Genomic DNA, 18399 nt, shown 5'->3' with positions numbered 1-18399 from the left:
GGTCCTCCAGATGCCCGGCTCCTGGGGGAGCTGCAGCACAGCTGGGTAGGGAAAGTTTCTGGGCAAACAGAAACTTTCCCGCAGGAAGGCTGCAGCTGTGCCGTGGTGATGGCCAAGCTTGTCATCCCAGTGTCTGGACGGGGTGCTTGGCCTCTACTGGGCTAGATCAGGGTCTGGGATGTGGGTGGGCCTGGGCCATGGGTGTTGGGCGTGTTTACTGTTGTAAGAGGGCTCGACTCTGGCCTCACTCTCCAAGGGCCAGGCTTGTTACGTTTCTACCCTCACAGGGCTCTCCAGGAGCCTACATGGTTTGGGGAATCTCTCCTCTATGACACTGGCTTGGGCCCCCACTGATTGTGTTCTCCCACTTTTACCAGGCCTATGACTAGCTTAATTAGCTTTTTATTTATTTATTCATTTATTCATTCATTCATTCACTCATTTATTTATTTATTTATTTATTTATTTATTTATTTATTTATTTATTTATTTATTTTTTAGTGAGGCAATGGGGGTTAAGTGACTTGCCCAGGGTCACACAGCTAGTAAGTGTTAAGTGTCTGAGGCCAGATTTGAACTCAGGTACTCCTGATTCCAGGGCTGGTGCTCTATCCACTGCGCCACCTAGCTGCCCCTTGATTAGCTTTTATAAAGAGACATTTACTTCAAAGCTATAGCAAGAACACACACATAGACATTTCCTCCAACACCTCTAGGACATAAGTCCCCCACTAGACCCCCTCAGTTGCTGGGGAAGGTGGAGGGTTAGGCTCATAGCTTGGGTCTGTTCCTCCATAGCATTAGTCCCACCAAACTCCGGTCCAAAACTCTATTGGGCTGGCTTCCTTGGAACCTTTGCTCCTCAGGGCTTCCCTGCTGAGCTGGCTACCACACCGAGCCTGCATTCCCAGGTTTCTGGGTCCCCTGGCCTGTAGCTCCCAGGTTGGAGACTCCACTTCCTGTATCTAGAATGGTCAAGGACAAGGCCAAAACTCTGGGCCTGCTTCTCAGAGCCACAATGGGCTAAAAAGGGCAGGGGGAGGGGCAGCTAGGTGGCACAGTGGATAGAGCACCAGCCCTGGAGTCAGGAGGACCTGAGTTCAAATCCGGCCTCAGACACTTGACACTTACTAGCTGTGTGACCCTGGGAAAGTCACTTCACCCCAATTGCCTCACTAAAAAAAAAAAATAATAATAATAATAAAAATTTTAAAAGGGCAGGGGGGGGGAGGGAGGTGGTTCTCAAAGCATTCCCCCCTTACTCCAGGGTCTGCACCTTTCACCCTCAGGGGAGAGTGTACTAAACAACCCAAGTGTGCTCCATCAAGACGCTGACATTCCCAGCTACACAGCCAATGCGAAATGGCTGTTTCCTACCATGTGGTAGGCACAATGTCCACGTGTGCTCCAGTCCTCCAGTATCCCAGAAGCACTTCCACTGTCCTCTTACATATAGATGATGCCAATTTATATGCACTATACATGCGTCAAGCCCTTATTACACTTTTTTATGAATTTTCTCAATTTTATCTTCCTTTTCTACTTTAAGGAAATGGTTTGTTTTCACATGTGGGTATCATGTAACTGACAGTCAAAATGGCTTGGCCTCCTAAGGAAGAAATTCTGCGGGACTGGGAGATGGGGAGCATGCATTGGAGCCTGCAGGAGGTTGTAAAGCTTAGGAGCAGCTGAGGGCCTCCACTGGGGAACCAGGGGCCTGACAAGTCTATCTCCTCAGGACAATGAACACCTTTTTTTTTTTTTTTTTGGGTGAGGCAATTGGGGTTAAGTGACTTGCCTACAGTCACATAGCTAGTAAGTGTCAAGGGTCTAAGGCTGGATTTGAACTCAGGTCCTCCTGAATCCAGGGCTAGCGCTCTATCCACTACGCCACCTAGCTGCCCACAATGAACACCTTAACGTCACAGGCCCATCTGGTCAGGAAGAAGCCCCAGGTCTCACAAGTAACAAGCCCCAAGCCCCAGATCTATTCCTGAGGTCTGGTGGCCACAAGAGGCAGCAGGATTCCAGGGACAGATGCATCGTGATCTGGGGCACGAGGATCACACTATAGACAGGCCAGAGAAGCGACCTACCTGTGGTTTCACCGGCATCTCGGTAGCACAGTGGACAGAGTGCAGGACTGGTAACCATTAAGTCTTCAGTTCAAAGCTTCCCTCAGACCCTTACTAGCTTTTATCCCTGGGCAAGTCACTTAACCTCTATTCCCCTTGGTTTCTTTATCTTCAAAGTGGGAGCAATGACAGTACTTTCCTCTCAGGGTTGTTCTGAGGATAAAGCGAGAGAATATCTTTAAGACATTTTTGCAAACCCTAAGAATACTATGTAAATGCTTGCTGTTCTTTCATTTGTACATAGAACTCCTTGGAAGGTAAGCTCCCTGCCCAATGAACTCCAGTGATTCCCTGTCACCTCTAGGATCAAATCTTTTTTTTTTTTCTTTTTCTCTCCAGGATCAAATCTAAAACCCCCTTCTGGAGTTCAAAGACCTTCATAACCTGCCTCTCCCCCAACCTTTCTACTTTTATTATTCCTTATCTCTATATCCTATTACCTTATCTCTGTGATCCAGAGACATTGAGCTCTGGGCATTTCCATGAATGGGACCCTCTATCTCTTAGCTCCCAGCATTCTTTCTGGCTCATCCCCCATACCAGGAATGCTGTGCCTCCTTCACTGACTATGGATCTTCCTGGCTTCCTCTAAATCCCATCTAAAATCCCACCTTCAATAGGAAGCCTTCCCCAAGCCCTCTTAATTCCAGTGCCTTCCCCCTATTTGGCTCCTGTTTATCCTGTATAGAGCTTACTCAGCATATGGCATATTTGTCTTGCCTGTTGTTTCCCTGACTAGATTGCAAGTTCATTGAGGACAGGGCCCATCTCTTTCCTCTTTCTGTATTTCCAGTGCTCAGCACACTTCCCAGCACATAGTGAGTGCTTAATAAATGTTGTTTGATTAACTGACAAAATAATAATGCAATCCTAGACCTAGGGCTGGAAAGCACCTTAGGGGCTATCAAGCCCAACACTACTGTTTAAAAGAGGAAGAAACTGGGGGCAGCAAGGTGGCACAGTCATAAAGCACCAGCCTTGGATTCAGGAGGACCTGAGTTCAAATCTGACCTCAGACACTTGACACTTACTAGCTGTGTGACCCTGGGCAAGTCACTTAACCCTCATTGCCCAGCTCCAAAACAAAAACAAAAACAAAACACACATATAAAGAAAAATAATCTAGGAAAGATGAAGCAGCTAGGTGGTGCAATGGATAGAGCACCAGCCCTGGATTCAGGAGGATCTGAATTCAAATGCGGCCTCAGACACTTGAAACTTACTGGCTGTGTGACCCTGGGCAAGTCACTTAACCGTCATTGCCCTGCCAAGCAAACAAACAAATAAATAAAAGAGGAAGAAACTGAGACCCCCTGGTAGGGAAATGACAGCTCCAAGGGCACGAAGCTCGTGTGTATTAAAGGTGGGGCCTGAATTGCGGACTTCCAAGGCTGACTCGCTACCCACCAGGCCAAGTTTCCTCCCCGGGTCTACTACCTACTTATGATTTTTAATCGGCCTTCCGAATTTTCCGTTACGTGTTGACAACGGAAAGTACGCATGCGCGAAACGCAGGGATGAGTAAACGAGACGAGCATTCCTCCGAGGCGGCCTAGAGAGGAAGGCACAGCCTACGCATCCTCCCCCGCCGAGAGCGTCTTCGCCCCGGAAGTTTTACCACTACTTCCGGTTAGGCTTTTGTTAGTTTCCTTTGAGTTCCGGTAGGGAGCTCGGTGCCTTTGCCGGGTTTTGATGGCCGGTAAGAAGAGAGAGGGAGTTTGTTTACTTGTCTGTTTCGTTGTCGGAAGGGCAGGGCAGGGCAGGGAGGGGGGCGGACGGCTGACCAACAGCCCTGTTCTCTTTGGCGGCTCCTGCTTCTGGAGTCGGACCGTTCTGGGGTCCGACACCGAAGGCCACAGGAAGAAAGGCTTAGAGGAAGCTACTGTCTTCATAAAACATTCATCCGACGCTGGCCGGCCAGCTGTCCCAGGGACGCGCTGGCTTCTGGGGGGACAGACCCAGCCGGAACCGAGAAGTACTGCTAGTGTGGGATGGTCTGAGGATAACGGACCAAAGGGGAGATGGCGGGGTCTTCAACTCTTACAGTGTCCCAGACCTCAAGGTGAAAGAGACCTCAGAAGCCAGCTAGCTTAGTTCCTTTATTTTACAGATAAAGAAACCTTTATGTATCCCTTTGAGGTGCTTCAATGGCTAGAGCGCTGGGTCTGGAGTCAGAAAGCCCTAAGTTACAATCTGGCCTCAGACACTTACTAGGGCAAGTCACTTCCCCTTTGTCAGTTTCACTTTCCTCATCTGTAAAAGGAGGGTAATAACAGCACCTACTTCCCAGTATTGTTGTGAAGATCAAACGAGATCAACTCACATATCCACCCATCACATATACCCAATCGATGGCCAAATCTTGTCGTTTCTATCATCACAACATTTGGAAAACACTTAGCACAGCGCCTGGCACATAATAGGTTCCTGATAAATGTTAGCTTTTATTATTAGCTATTATTTTACAGCTAGGGAGACTTTGTTGCCCTGGGAGGGGACTTTCCCAAGGTCACACAGGTCGTAAATCGTAGAGATAGGATTTGATCCCATACCTTACTGCCTCCAAATTCAACTCTCTTTGCACCATACCATGGGTGCACCTTCTCTGGTTCCATCTACCTCAGAGGCCAAAATAAAAAACAAGCAGTCATGTAGGTTGCTTGGTCCTGGAGAGGGTTAGAGAAAATATACCTCTCTCCTGAGGTTCTTGCCATGGGGAATTACAGATGTGAAATGCATATGCCCTCAGACACTAGAGATGTGCTTGTTGGTCTTGTGGAAGATTTTTCTCTTTCTCTTTTGCATCTTTTTCCCAAGAGATGACTCCCAGGGTATGGGAAGTGAAGGTGATGGAAAAAACAGAAATCAACCAATCAATAGTCAAATCCACAAGCATTTGTTCAATGCTGACTATGTACTGGGCACTGTGCTCAGCCCTGGACATACAAAGACAAAAGGGAAACAGCCCCTTTTCTGAATGAATGTACAGTCTAATGAGTACACATATGAGTATATGTAAAATACACACAAAAGGAATGCTAGATGGTCTGGGGACAGGGTGCTCTTAGCAACTATGGGGCCCAGGAAAGGCCTGGGTCTTTGCAGAAACTGGCCCTTGAAGGCAGGAATCAAAGGATTCCAAGACATAGAGGTGAGGAAGGAGTGTGTTATAGGCATGCAGACAGGAGATTCAGTATTGTATGTGCAGAACATCCAATAGGCCAGCGTGGCTGGACCACAGATTTGGAAAAGGAATAACCTATAAGAAGACTGGAAAGGGAAGAAGGAACTAGACTGGGAGGAGATTCATATGTTAAACAGAAAAGTTTATATTTATGCTCTTTGTTTTTTTGGGGGGGGAGCAATGAAGGTTAAGTGACTTGCCCAGGATCACACAGCTAGTAAGTATCAAGTGATTTGAACTCAGGTCCTCCTCAATCCAGGACCAGTGCTTTATCCACTGCAGCGGCACCTGGCTGCTCTCTATATTTATCCTCAAAGCAACAAGAAACCACTGTAGCTTATTGAAGTCTGGGGAAGGGGAGAGTCACATGATCAGACTTGTACTTTGGGGAAATCACTTTGGCAGGATGGTTTGGAGCAGAGAAAGGAGACTTAGTTAGGCTCTTGGAGTAATCCAAGCAGGAAGTTGGGGGCCTGTGACTGTTCCCCCAGGAGGGGACAATGGAGGAAATGTGGAGATAGAAAGGATGATATTTGGCCATTGATTCCATATGTGGGATGAGTGCAGAGTGGAGGATGATACTGAGTTTACAGACCTGGGTGACCAGGAGGATGGTGCCCTTGACAATAATAGCGAAGGTTGAGGGAGGGGTGGATTTGGAAGACAGAGTTCAGATTTTGGTCATGTTGACTGTGTAATGCCTATGGAACAACCAGGTGGAAATATTCAATAGGCAGTTAGTGGTAGAGAACTGGAGCTCAAGAGAGAGACAAGGACTGGAAATGCAGGTCTTGGAGTTGTGTATATAGATGGTCATTGAATTCATGGGAGTTGATGAGATCACCCAGAGAGAAAATGAAAGGAGGGCCCAGGACTGAGCCTTGTAATACACTCACAGTTACTAGGCATGATGTGGATGACAAGTCCTTAAAGGAGATGGAGATGGAGCAGCTGGATGGGTAGGAGAACAGAGCGAGAATAGTGTCCTGAAAACCCAGAGAGAGGACAGGTGATCAGCAGTGCCAGGCGTAGCAGAGAGGTCAAGGGTAAGCATCAAGAAAAGGCCATTCGATTTTGACAAATGAAGAGATCCTTGGTAACTGGAGAAAGATCAATTGAAGATTTCAGGGAGTTAAGTGGGCCAGAGGATAGGAGGGGCAAGCACACAGTAGGTAGAAGGCTTTCACAAAATGTTTGGATGAAGAAAGGAAGGGAAATAGAGGGTGATTGTTGGCACGGATGATAGAATCTAATGAGAGTTTTTTGAAGATGGAGATTTGTTTGTAGGCAGCAGGGAGAGAAGAAAGATTAGAGTAGGAAATGATCATTTAAATGATAATTTTAAAACGCTCTTGGAAAAGCCCTCTGATTTCAGGGGATATGTGGTGTTCCCCAATTTCTTCTATCCACACAGATCTACAGCTGCTGTTCATCTTGTAGTTTTAGGAAGCTGGTTGGGGTTGGAGAGGTTGAGGGACTTGTCCAAGGTCACACAGCCAGAATGGGTCAGAGGGAGGGAGAAAGGGAGGGAAAGAAAGAAGATGGGAGGGAGGGAAAGAAAAAAGAAGTTAATAGGGAGTAAGAGCCCTAGATATTGGAGGAGATTCTAGCCACCCTATTAGAGTTAAGTCACATGACTCTCGACCTGTTTGCTTATCTTTTTGGGGAGGGGGGCAGGGCAATGAGGGTTAAGTGACTTGCCCAGGGTCACACAGCTAGTGTCTAAGGCCAGATTTGAACTCAGATCCTCCTGAATCCAGGGCTGGTGCTTTATTCACTGCATCACCTAGCCGCCCCTATTTGCTTATCTTTTTTTTTTTTTTCCGGTGAGGCAATTGGGGTTAAGTGACTTGCCCAGGGTCACACAGCTAGGAAGTGTCAAGTGTCTGAGGCTGGATTTGAACTCAGGTCCTCCTGACTCCAGGGCCGGTGCTCTATCCACTGCACCACCTAGCTGCCCCCTGGAGATGCCTTTTAAGGGCCCTTCTATACCTGACATCTTGGTGCTTTTTTCATGACTTCAAGCCCACAGGCCCAAAATAACTACATCTAAGGCAGTATTAACCACAAACATTTATTAAATGTCAACTGTGCTAGGGAAAGTTCAGACAGAACTTTCCTACAAGGAATGCATCTACTAGAAGGCTAGGAGACACCAGTGCAGATAGACATAATCCATGATGCTTCATTTAGAGCAAGCATAAAGACCACACACACAGAGGAACAGTGTGAACTAGTGCTGTATTTGGAACCAAAAGATCTGGGTTTATAGGCCAGTCCTGCTACTTATGACCTTGGGTGAATCATTGAACCTCTCTGGGCCTCAATTTCTTCATTTGTCACACGAGGAAGGTTGCATTAAAGGATCTTCAAGGTCCTATAGTATGTCTGTTATTGTAGTTGTACTCTTAATGTCTTGAGAAAATTCTTGAGAAAATACATGACCAAAAGCCCTTCTGAGTTCATTAATGCTTGGAATTGAATGTGCATTTTATTAATGACAATAGCATCCACGTCCATTCAGAGGGAAAGAAAAGAAGGCTGTTGTGTGCCAGATCCTGTTCCTCCCTTAGAGCTGGATCTCAAGGTCTTTGAGCATCCCAGTTCTCATGCTCTGGGGGCTCTCGTTTATTAATGTGTCTCCTAAAATATGGCACCCAGAACGCAAGCCATTATGGTCCCAGAGACTTAACTAAGAACTTTTGCCTCCCTTGTTCTTCTTTTTTTTTTTTTTTTTTTTTTGGTGAGGCAATTGGGGTTAAGTGACTTGCCCAGAGTCATACAGCTAGTGTCAATCGTCTGAGGCTGGATTTGAACTCAGGTCCTCCCGAATCCAGGACCGGTGCTCTATCCACTGCGCCACCTAGCTGCCCTGCCTCCCTTGTTCTAAGGCACTAGGCCTCTCAGAATGCCACTCAAGACCATGTTCACTTTTTGGTGGCCCACTCATACTGTTGGAGCTGGAATTCCATGAACCCACCCACCCCACCCCCTATAGCCTAACCGTGCATTACCCATCTTGTACTTAAGAACTTGCTTTTCTGAGTCCAAGTATCTTATGGGGCAGCTAGGTGCTGCAGTGGATAGAGCTCTGAGCCTGTGGTCAGGAAGACCTGAGTTCAAATCCAGCCTCAGACACTTATTGCTGTGTGACCCTGGGCAAATCACTTCACCCTGTTTGCCTCAGATTTCTCATCTGTCAAATGAGCTGGAGAAGGAAATGGCAAACCACTCCAGTATCTTTGCCAAGAAAACCCCGAACGGGGTCACAGAGAGTTGGACACAACTGGAAAATGACTGAACAACAATTAGACTTTACGTTTATCTCTGTCACATTTCACCTTGATGTGCTTGGCCCAGTTGGAATGACAAGTCATCTAGTCCAGCTCCTTGGCCAAGGTCTAGCTGGAGTTAAGTTCTAGTCTGGGATTTTAACCCAGCTTCCCTGCTGCCTAACCCAGTATCCTTTGTTTTGTTTTGTTTTTTCAGTGAGGCAATTGGGGTTAAGTAACTTGCCCAGGGTCACACATCTAGTAAGTGTTAAGGGTCTGAGGCTGGATTTGAACTCAGGTCCTCCTGACTCCAGGGCCAGTGCTCTATCCACTGCGCCACCTAGCTGCCCTCCCAGTATCCTTTGTACCATCTCATTTAGTCTCTTGAATTCTTCCTCTCATTCAGCGTGTTAACCATCCCTCATGGCTTCATGTCATCCACAGGTTTGTGGCCTTTTGTAAGTCCTTGAGGACCACGTTGAACATCACAGGGCCAAATGTAGAGCCCTGGGGTACTTCCCTAGAGACTTCCTTCTGTGCTTGCCCCAAAGCAGCAAATCTGTCTGGCTTTGGCCATTATTCCACCAGTTCCAATTCTCCCAAAGCACATTAACATCTAGGCCACATCTTTCCGGTTTGTCCAGCACAATAACATGAGTGACTTTGTCAAATGCTTTTAAAAATCTCGATAACCTGTAGCATTTCTTGAATTCTGCCAATCTAATACCTTGTTTCAAAGAGAAAATAAGGTTAGTCTGGCACACCCTAGTTTTCATGAAGCCGAGCTGGCTCTGTGATTACCACTTCCTTTTTCCAGCGTTCACTAAGAAGTCTTTTAATAATATGTTCGAGAATGTTGCCAGGAACTGAAGTCAAGCCCACCGGGGAGTCTGGTCTTCCCTTCTTATAAACCCAAATGGAGCTATTTGTCTTCCTTTGAGCCTGTGGATAATGGGAGAAGTGCCAGGAGTTCTCAGCATGGTTCAGCAGCTACCCCCGCCAACTTCGACAGAACTCTTCTGGGCCAAGGGACTCAAAGTCAGCCAGAGCAGTGCTCTTATTGTATCCCTAATTATCTTGGGTGTCAACTCCCTATTAAAGGTTTTTGTTCCATAATCACCGTCCCAAAGATCATTCTCCTTGGCTGGGAACATCAGCAAAATAAACGGAGTAGCTCTGCCTTTTGGCTCTCTCTCCTAAGCATTGTTCTTCTTGGACCCAGGTCTTTGGTATCTCCAGTCACTACACCCTTGAACATGATCTTTCTTATTCTTCCTTTCTTTGTGAAAACAAGTCTTATCGATGGCTTTCTGTTTTTATATCATGCTCCTCTCTGGGTGTACTCTTTCCTACCTTCTCTTGTAACAAAGAAAACCAAGTGCTATAATGACCTCATTTGATGGTGTAGGTGTCATTCTCAAGATTAGGGGGCTCCTCTCCCAGCTCCTCAGGAGGAGGGAGTTATGTTTCTGTCTCTGTGACATCTTTGGCTTTCCAGTGGATCAGAATTCAATGCCACTAAAACATGGTCCTTCCATGTCCGTTGGAGAGGTCATCGCATATTATTCTCCTGGTTCTTCTTATTTGACTCACTTTAGCTCACACGTGTCTTCCCGTATGCCCTGAGATTCTTCGTGGTTATTATTTCTTGCTGTTGGGCTCTCGGAATATGGATGGCACAGTGGAACAGAAGGTGGTTTGCCAGCAACAGTGACGACTGCCTTCACCTCCAGCTTGGTGACCAGTTGTACAAGTGATGTCAGCGAGCAAGGGAGATGGTGGCTGGCAGTGGCTACAGAGCTGTCCTGGGATCCAGGAAAGACCTAAGGCCAGGCCCCTCCTGCAGCACTTGACTCTGTGACAGCCTCTCAATGCCCCAGGCAACCCTAAGACTAGAAGCTGCAGATCTACATGGGTACAGGGAATTGTCTAATGAAATTACAGGACTGGCTTTTCCACTCACCCACCCAAATGGTGAGTGAGCAGAGATGTGTGGCCACCTTTCACTGAAGGCCAAGGATGGGTGACATGAGACTGTCCCATTGATAATAATATTGGAAAGAGTGCTAAATTTGGAGTCAAAAGGCCAGCACTGTCATTGACTAGCCATAGGGACCTTGGGTAAGTCTTTCAACCACTGTGGGCCTCAGTTTCATCATCTCGAAAAGGATGGGGGGTGGCCTAGATGATTACTCTAAGTCTGTGATCCTTGGGGACAAGATGAAGGCATCTGGGGTGGATCACAGTTGGGTGGATTTGAAGCTAGTTGACTAGAATGTGGTGTGTTCTATTCAGTGTGGTTATCAGTGACTTGGATGAAGGCTGGTGACATGAAGCTGGCAAGATTGGCTGATACGGATGGTTGAAAGAGCACCATAAAGGACCTTGACAGGCTGGAACATAGGGCTGAATCTAACAAAATGGGGATTCGATGAGAAAAATGCCAATGGTAGGGAGAGTGGCGGCAACGCAAAGGGTAGACTCACTGGAAGTTAACAGGGTGACAAGGCAGCTTCTAAAGCTCACGCAACCTTGGCTTGGGTTGCTGGCAGAGCAGTGTCCAGAATGAGGAAGGTGATTGTCTCCTGGACAGACCCCATCTGGGAGTAGTTTGTCCTGGGCGCCACGTTCAGTGTGGGCAAGCTGGAGCACACAGCAACCAGGATTTTGATGGGATTCAAAACTCAATGGAGTCCATGGTGGTATCATCAAGTGTGTGGAGCATCATCATAGGGAAGAGTTTTGACTCACTCTGCTTGGCCCCAGGGGATAGGAGCAGGTATGATGTAGCCAGGAGGGAAATTTTGCCTACCTATAAGGAAGGTCAATATAGAAAGAGTTCTTTAACTTTTTGTTTCTTTCCCTACCCATCCCCCTCTACTCCCTACCCCCACCCCCCACCCCAGGCCTGCTCATCTGATCTCATTTCCACTGCCCTACCTGCCATGATTATGGTAGGAGAGGCCCCAGCCCCGCCACCACTCCCATCACTGAGCAGGCTCTTGTAGAATCAGAGAAGGGGCCAAAGGTTACCCGAGGAGTTTCAGCTCAATGGAGGAGAATTGATCACTGAGCATGTTTTAAGCACCCACTCTCATGAGGCACTGTGCTAGTTGTTGGGGCCAGGAGACTTTATGGGGATAACTGCTTAAGGGTGTGGATGGCCCAGAGCTGGAGAGGACGCTGAACACAGTGGGTGATGAGATGGCATCCAGTGAGGTCCTGACAGATTAGTACATTGGGCTGAGGATGCTCAGGAAAGATAACATGGAATATCTTACACTGGAGGATGCAGAGTCAACCTCCCAAGTACAGGCTAAGGTTAGAGTGCACTCAGTTTGTCCAAAAAGGATTCTGCACCTCTTTGGAGACCTGGAAGTTACTTGAGTTGACAGTGTGATGGGATAGCTAAATGAGCCCCTGGGAATTGAGGTGAGAAACCTCTGTCTTGTGCCCTCAGCAGACCACTTCTGGGCACATGGCTTAAGAAGGCCACTGATAAGCCCAAGAGGGTCCAGAGGAAGGCAGCCGGGATGGTGAAGGGGCTTGGGTCTATGTCGTGTGAACATTGATCGAAGGAGCTGGAGGTTTTAGCCTGCAGAAGAAAAGCCTCATTGGGGACATAAGCTTGGGCAGGTATGTGAAGGGCTATCACTGAAGGAAGTATTAGATTTGTTCTGATTGGCCCCTGAGAACAGAAACCAGAGCACTTAGAAGTTGTTGGGCATCAATTTTGGCTTGATGACAAAAACTCACCAGCATTCCAGCTGCCCTGAAGTGGAGTGGACTTCTCAAAGAGGGCTTCAGGTGTGAGCGAGCTGGCTACTTGTTCAGGCAGGCAGGGCCGTCTATGTGTCAGGAACTCTGATGTATGCTAGGGATGGAAAACAAGGCACAAGGCAGTTCCTGCCCTCAAGGAGCCTACAATCTAATGGAGGAGACAACTTGCAAAACAAGTATATACAAAGCAAGCTCTATACAGGAGGAACTGGAGAGGATCAATGGAGGGAGGGAACTAACACTCAAGGGGATCAGGAAAGGCTTCCAGTAGAATGTGGGGTTTGGGCTATGGGAAACAAAGAAGAGGAAGGAGAGAATTTCAGGCATGAAGGGCAGGCAGTGAAAATGCCAGGAGTCAGGAGATGGGGTGTTGTGAGGGAGGGGCAGCAAGGAGGCTCATGTGGCTGGATGTGTGTAGGCATAAGTAAGGTGTAAGAAGAGTGGAAGCCAGGTTATGAAGCACTTTGAACTCCAAACAGGATTTTGTGTTTGATCCTGGAGGCCATAGGGAGCCACTGGAGTTGGAGAGAGAGTGGGAGTGACATGTGCTTTAGGAAAGTCCCTTTGCCAGCTGAGTGGAGGATGGCCGAGAGTGGGGAAAGACTTGAAGCAGAGAGACCAATGCGAAGGAAATTGCAGGAGTCCAGATGCCGAGTGATGAGAGCCCTGCACCAGAGCAGGTTGGGGAGGCAGCAGAGGGCCTGCAGTAGCAAGGATTAGGAGGATATTGCTGTGCTCATCTGGGTGGGGATGAAGGCCTGGCTGGCCTGATCTTCCTGTAGAGCCCAGGTGTGGGATCCAAGGGGCACACAGTGGAAGTGTGAAGTGGGGCAAGGCAGAAACTCAGGTGCTGGGGCTGCTTTTTCTCCTCTTCAGGGAAACTCTGATATCCTTTCACTCAGGGGCACAGACTGGATCACAGTGGCCAAGGGATGGCAGGTGTGGGTGGAGGACAACTCAGTGTAAGATTTTGTCAATAGGAGGGCCATGGGAAGATGCCCGGTACCCTAAGGGTCAGGAGGTCATCAAACTAAGACATTTTGCCTAAGGAAAACCCTGCCTTCATCCCAAGAGTAGCTGGAGAATAGAACTCCAGACAAGTAGGAGGCCACTGGAGGGATGTGAGCCTCCTACCATTGAGGAGGATTTCTCAGTTGTAGGCTCTTGCTCCTGAATGGGTTATGAGAGAAGGTACCCAGTGGTTTTGGGTGAGTGAGCCAAGCTTATTAATTTAATAATAAAACCCCCATAACTCTTCTGTTTGCTTGCCAGGTTCCTGTACTTCTCCTTTAAGGGCCCACAAGAGACCAGTTGATGGCAGCTACTCTTCTGATGGCGAGGCCCCAGGTGAGATATGCACATTAAAGCACTTCTGAGGGCCCACCTTACTCCTATCAGATTGGCTAACATGACAGAAAAGGGAAATGACAAATGTTGGAGGGGATGTGGAAAAGTAGGCACAGTAATGCATTGTTGGTGGAGTCATGAACTGGATTGACCATTCTGTGGAGAACAATCTGGAACTATGCCCAAAGGGCTAGAAAACTGCATACCCTTCGACCCAGCAACATCACTCCTAAGTTTATGCCCCAAAGAAATCAAAGAAAAAGGAAAGGGACCCACATGTATAAAAATATTTCTAGGGGCAGCTAGGTAGCACAGTGGATAGAGCACTGGCCCTGGATTCAGGAGGACCTGAGTTCAAATCCGGCCTCAGACACTTATCACTTACTAGCTGTGTGACCCTAGGCAAGTCACTTAACCCCAATTGCCTCACCAAAAAAACCCAAACAAAACAAAAAATATTTCTAGTAGCTCTTTTTGTGGTGGCTAAGAATAGGAAATCTAAGGAATGCCTATCATTTGGGGAATGTCTAAACAAACTGTGGTATATGATGGTGAAGGAATGCTATTGTACTAAAAGAAATGACAAGCAGGATGGTTTTAGAGAAACCTGGAAAGATTTTTATGAACTGATACAAAGTGAAGTGAACAGAACTAGAAGGATGATTTACAGAGTAGTAGCAATGTTGCAAAAAGGAACGATTCTTTTTTTTTTTTTTGTGGTGCAGTGGGGGTTAAGTGACTTGCCCAGGGTCACACAGCTAGTAAGTGTCAAGTGTCTGAGGCTGGATTTGAACTCAGGTCCTCCTGAATCCAGGACCGGTGCTTTATCCACTGTACCACCTAGCTGCCCCCCAAAAGGAACAATTCTTAAAAGCTAATTTAAGAAAAGAGGTTTTTGTTTAGGGTTGAAGAAAAAGCAGAAGTGCTTCTTAGGAGGAAGGGTCATCCAATTCAATTTCTACCCCAAATATGGCTCTTGTCTTCCAGCATCCCCACCTATCTTCTGCTCAAAGGCCTCCAGTAATGCACGTCTCCCCCCGCTTGCATTTCTCTAATAACTGTCACCTCATAACCTTTGACCACTTATCTGTTGGGGAATGACTCTTAGTCCTATAAATTGGTTTGGTTTGGTTTTTAAGCGGGGCAATAAGGGTTAAGTGACTTGCCCAGGGTCACACAGCTAGTAAGTGTCAAGTGTCTGAGGCTGGATTTGAACTCAGATCCTCCTGAATCCAGGGCCGGTATTTTATCCACTGCCCCACCTAGCTGCCCCCTAATCCTGTAAATTGGAATTAGTTCTTTTACTAGAGAAACATCAGGGCAGCTAGGTGGCGCAGTGGATAGAGCACAGCCCTGGATTCAGGAGGACCTGAGTTCAAATCCAGCCTCAGATACTTGACACTTACTAGCTGTGTGACCCTGGGCAAGTCACTTAACCCCTCACACACACAAAAAAGATTTAATACTAGAGAAATATCACTGAGCTCTTTCTAGCAGCTTCCGTGGTCGATGCCTGGCTTGTCCACTGGGTGTCAGCTACCTGTGCCTTTGCTTCCACAGCAATAGCCTGCTAATGTATAAAACGAGACACGAGGTGGGCTCTTCTGGAGAGGCAGCCTGGCCATAGGGAAAGAGCACCAGGCTTGGCGACAGTCCTGTCTCCCAGTTGATAGCTGTGTGTCCTTGGACAGGTTTCCTCCTTCCTCTGAGCCCTTTCTTCATCTGTAAAATGATGATCACAGTCCTTCTTGTACATGATTATTATGAGGCCCAGAAGCCATAGAAAGATTACCTATTATCTTCTCACCTTCCCCACCCCTGTTTTGCAGTAAGGAAACAGGAACAGGGATGTAAATGATCTACCCAAGGTCATATAGTTCATTGATAGCAAATCTGGATCAACAGCCCAGGTCACTGGTCTTTCAACTCCTATTGTGATTTTCAACTTCAGGATTTTTTTCACTGTTAATTTTTTTCACCAATAATGATTCTCCTCATAACACCGATAGTGGAACTGAGGCTGGCCCCTTGAGGTTAAATGACTTGCCTCAGTTTACTCATCAAGTTTATGGCAGAGGCAAGGCTAGAAGATAGCCTTCCGACTCCTGCCAAGGCTGCTGACAGCATGGGGCGACTTCTCCCTCACTGTCTCTCCTGCCTACTAACCGTCATTGTCAGTGTTTCTAATGGCCGGAGGCCCCTTCCTCTGCTCTCTGACATCTGCAGGCTCTGTCCTCATCCTGAGGTAAAGTTATGGAAATGCCTTTGGATCAGCAGGCACCTGTTGTTCTAGGAACTGGTGACATTCAACGATGTGGCGGTGTATCTCTCGAAGGAGGAGTGGGGCCAACTGGACCCTTTTCAGAGAGCCCTCTACAAAGATGTGATGCTGGAGAATTATGGGAATGTGGTCTCACTTGGTAAGGATTTTGCCCCTCACATACTTCTCAATCCCTACTTCTTTTTTTTGGCAGGGCAATGAGGGTTAAGTGACTTGCCCAGGGTCACACAGCTAGTAAGTGTCTGAGGCGAGATTTGAATTTGGGTCCTCCTCCACTGTACCACCTAACTGCCCGAGTGCTGGGAATACAAATACACACAAGCAAGGCAATCTCTTCTCTCCAAGAGGTTTTATTCTAGTGGGGAGACAGCCCAGAGTGGGCAGCCAGAAGTGGGCAGGGGCAGAACAAGTTTGTGGCTGGCCCCAGGAAGCTCACCAGTTGGAGCCCTGGGTGATTTCACAGAGCTCTAGGGTTCTGCAGAGGAGGAGGAGGAGAAGGAGAGGGAGATGATGGTCCAAGAAGAGATGGCTGAGAAAGGGAAATGATGCTCCAAATTTGAGAATACCATCAGTTCCCAAATTTAGCATCACTTGTTTGCAAAACACTTTCTTTTGGTGGAGATAGAAAGACAACACAAGTAGCTTACAGTCTGGGGGTGGGGGGTGGGGGTGGGGGTGTGAGAGAGAAGGTGCTTAGTGCAAAGGAGAAGCCCAGCTTCAGTGCTGTCAGTAAGCCTAGCAGGGAGTATGGCTTTCAGCCATTGAACCAGGGAAGGCTTCCTTGAGGAGGTGATGTCTGGATTGGGTCTTGAAATAAAGGAAAGACTTGAACATATGGAAGGGGAAAGGGAGACTATATGTCAGTCATCTCCACAGTGTCCTTAAACCTCCACAACATTGCTCTTAATTGGTTACTTTAAAAATCTAAAGTTGATTTAAACTCATCATGTAATATTTCTTTTCTTTTCTTTTTTTTTTTGGTGAGGCAATTGGGGTTAAGTGACTTGCCCAGGGTCACGCAGCTAGTGTTAAGTGTCTGAGGCCGGATTTGAACTCTGGTCCTCCTGACTCCAGGGCCAGTGCTCTATCCACTGCAGCACCACCTAGCTGCCCATCATGTAATATTTCAGTTATCTAGTCTTTTAAGAATGTGCAGTCTCATTGCTATGGATGATGCTTTGGCTGCTGCAGGCCTCAGCCCCCTCCACATTTCAGCTTATTGTCACTGATGGCTGAAAAACCCACCAGCTGGTAAGTCACTCCATACTTTAGTAGGCTGCCCCTCCCTCCCCCCTCCATCTTTTCCCCTCTTGGTCTCTCTGCTCTCTCTCTTGTTCTTTCTCATTCTCTCTTGCCTTTCTCATTCTCTCTCATTTTCTCTTGCTCTCTCTCTTTCATTCTTTCTCTCTAGTTCTTTCTCTTCCTCTGATTCTCTCTGGTTCTCGTGTTTCTCTCTCTCTCTCTCTCTCTCTCTCTCTCTCTCTCTCTCTCTCTCTCTCTCTCTCACACACACACACACACACACACACACACACACACACACCCTGTTGCTTGGTCCCTAACTCGAAGCCTTTCTAGCTAGCCATAGGATCTATCCTTGGCATTGGGCAGACACAGCTTTTCAGCCCCCAAAGTCCCTGCCCCACTTAGATGAGACATTGGAGTCAGATTCTAATGGAGGACATGTATGTAATGCATATAATGGAGGAATGTAGCCCCTGGGGCCAGCAGGTGAGGTTGAGCGAGTGGAAGTGACTTGGCCAAGGTCACAAAGGTAGAAGAGCCAGAATTTACACCCAAGTCCTCTGATAGAAAATTGAGTATGTTCCAGATGTTGTTTCCTTGTTTAAAGTTAGGCTAACATTGAGTTGAATTGGAATTGTCTTATAGTGGAAATAGCAAGGTATAGTGGTTAGCGAGCTGACTGAAGTGCCAGGAAGACCTGGCCTTGGCCACATCATCTGCATTGACTGCTGGCCCCTGAGCAAGTCACTGCCCCCCACCTTGCCCTCCAGGCCCCTCCTAAAGCCTGCACATCACAGACAAGGTGCTGATCTGCACTGGGAGAGGGAGTTTCCTCACCCAAAAGTTCCTTAAACCAGTGAAACCACAGGTAGGTCGCTTCTCTGGCCTGTCTATAGTGTGATCCTCGTGCCCCAGATCACGATACATCTGTCCCTGGAATCCTGCTGCCTCTTGTGGCCACCAGACCTCAGGAATAGATCTGGGGCTTGGGGCTTGTTACTTGTGAGACCTGGGGCTTCTTCCTGGCCAGATGGGCCAGGAAGGTGTTCATTGGCCTGAGGAGATAGACTTGTCAGGCCCCTGGTTCCCCAGTGGAGGCCCTCAGCTGCTCCTAAGCTTTACAACCTCCTGCAGGCTCCAATGCATGCTCCCCAT

At 47.5% G+C, this 18399-nt stretch overlaps 1 pseudogene; it reads left to right on the top strand.

Moving 5' to 3' along the window:
- Positions 1 to 3804: 3804 nt before the first annotated feature.
- LOC122733483 overlaps positions 3805 to 18399 on the top strand; it is a 71767-nt pseudogene continuing 57172 nt past the window's right edge.

This window comes from Dromiciops gliroides, chromosome X (genome assembly GCF_019393635.1).
Source record: "Dromiciops gliroides isolate mDroGli1 chromosome X, mDroGli1.pri, whole genome shotgun sequence".
In the NCBI taxonomy this organism is placed as follows: Eukaryota; Metazoa; Chordata; class Mammalia; order Microbiotheria; family Microbiotheriidae; genus Dromiciops; species Dromiciops gliroides.
The sequence above is the reverse complement of the archived record's forward strand: the minus strand, read 5'-3'. Positions and strand labels throughout refer to the sequence as shown.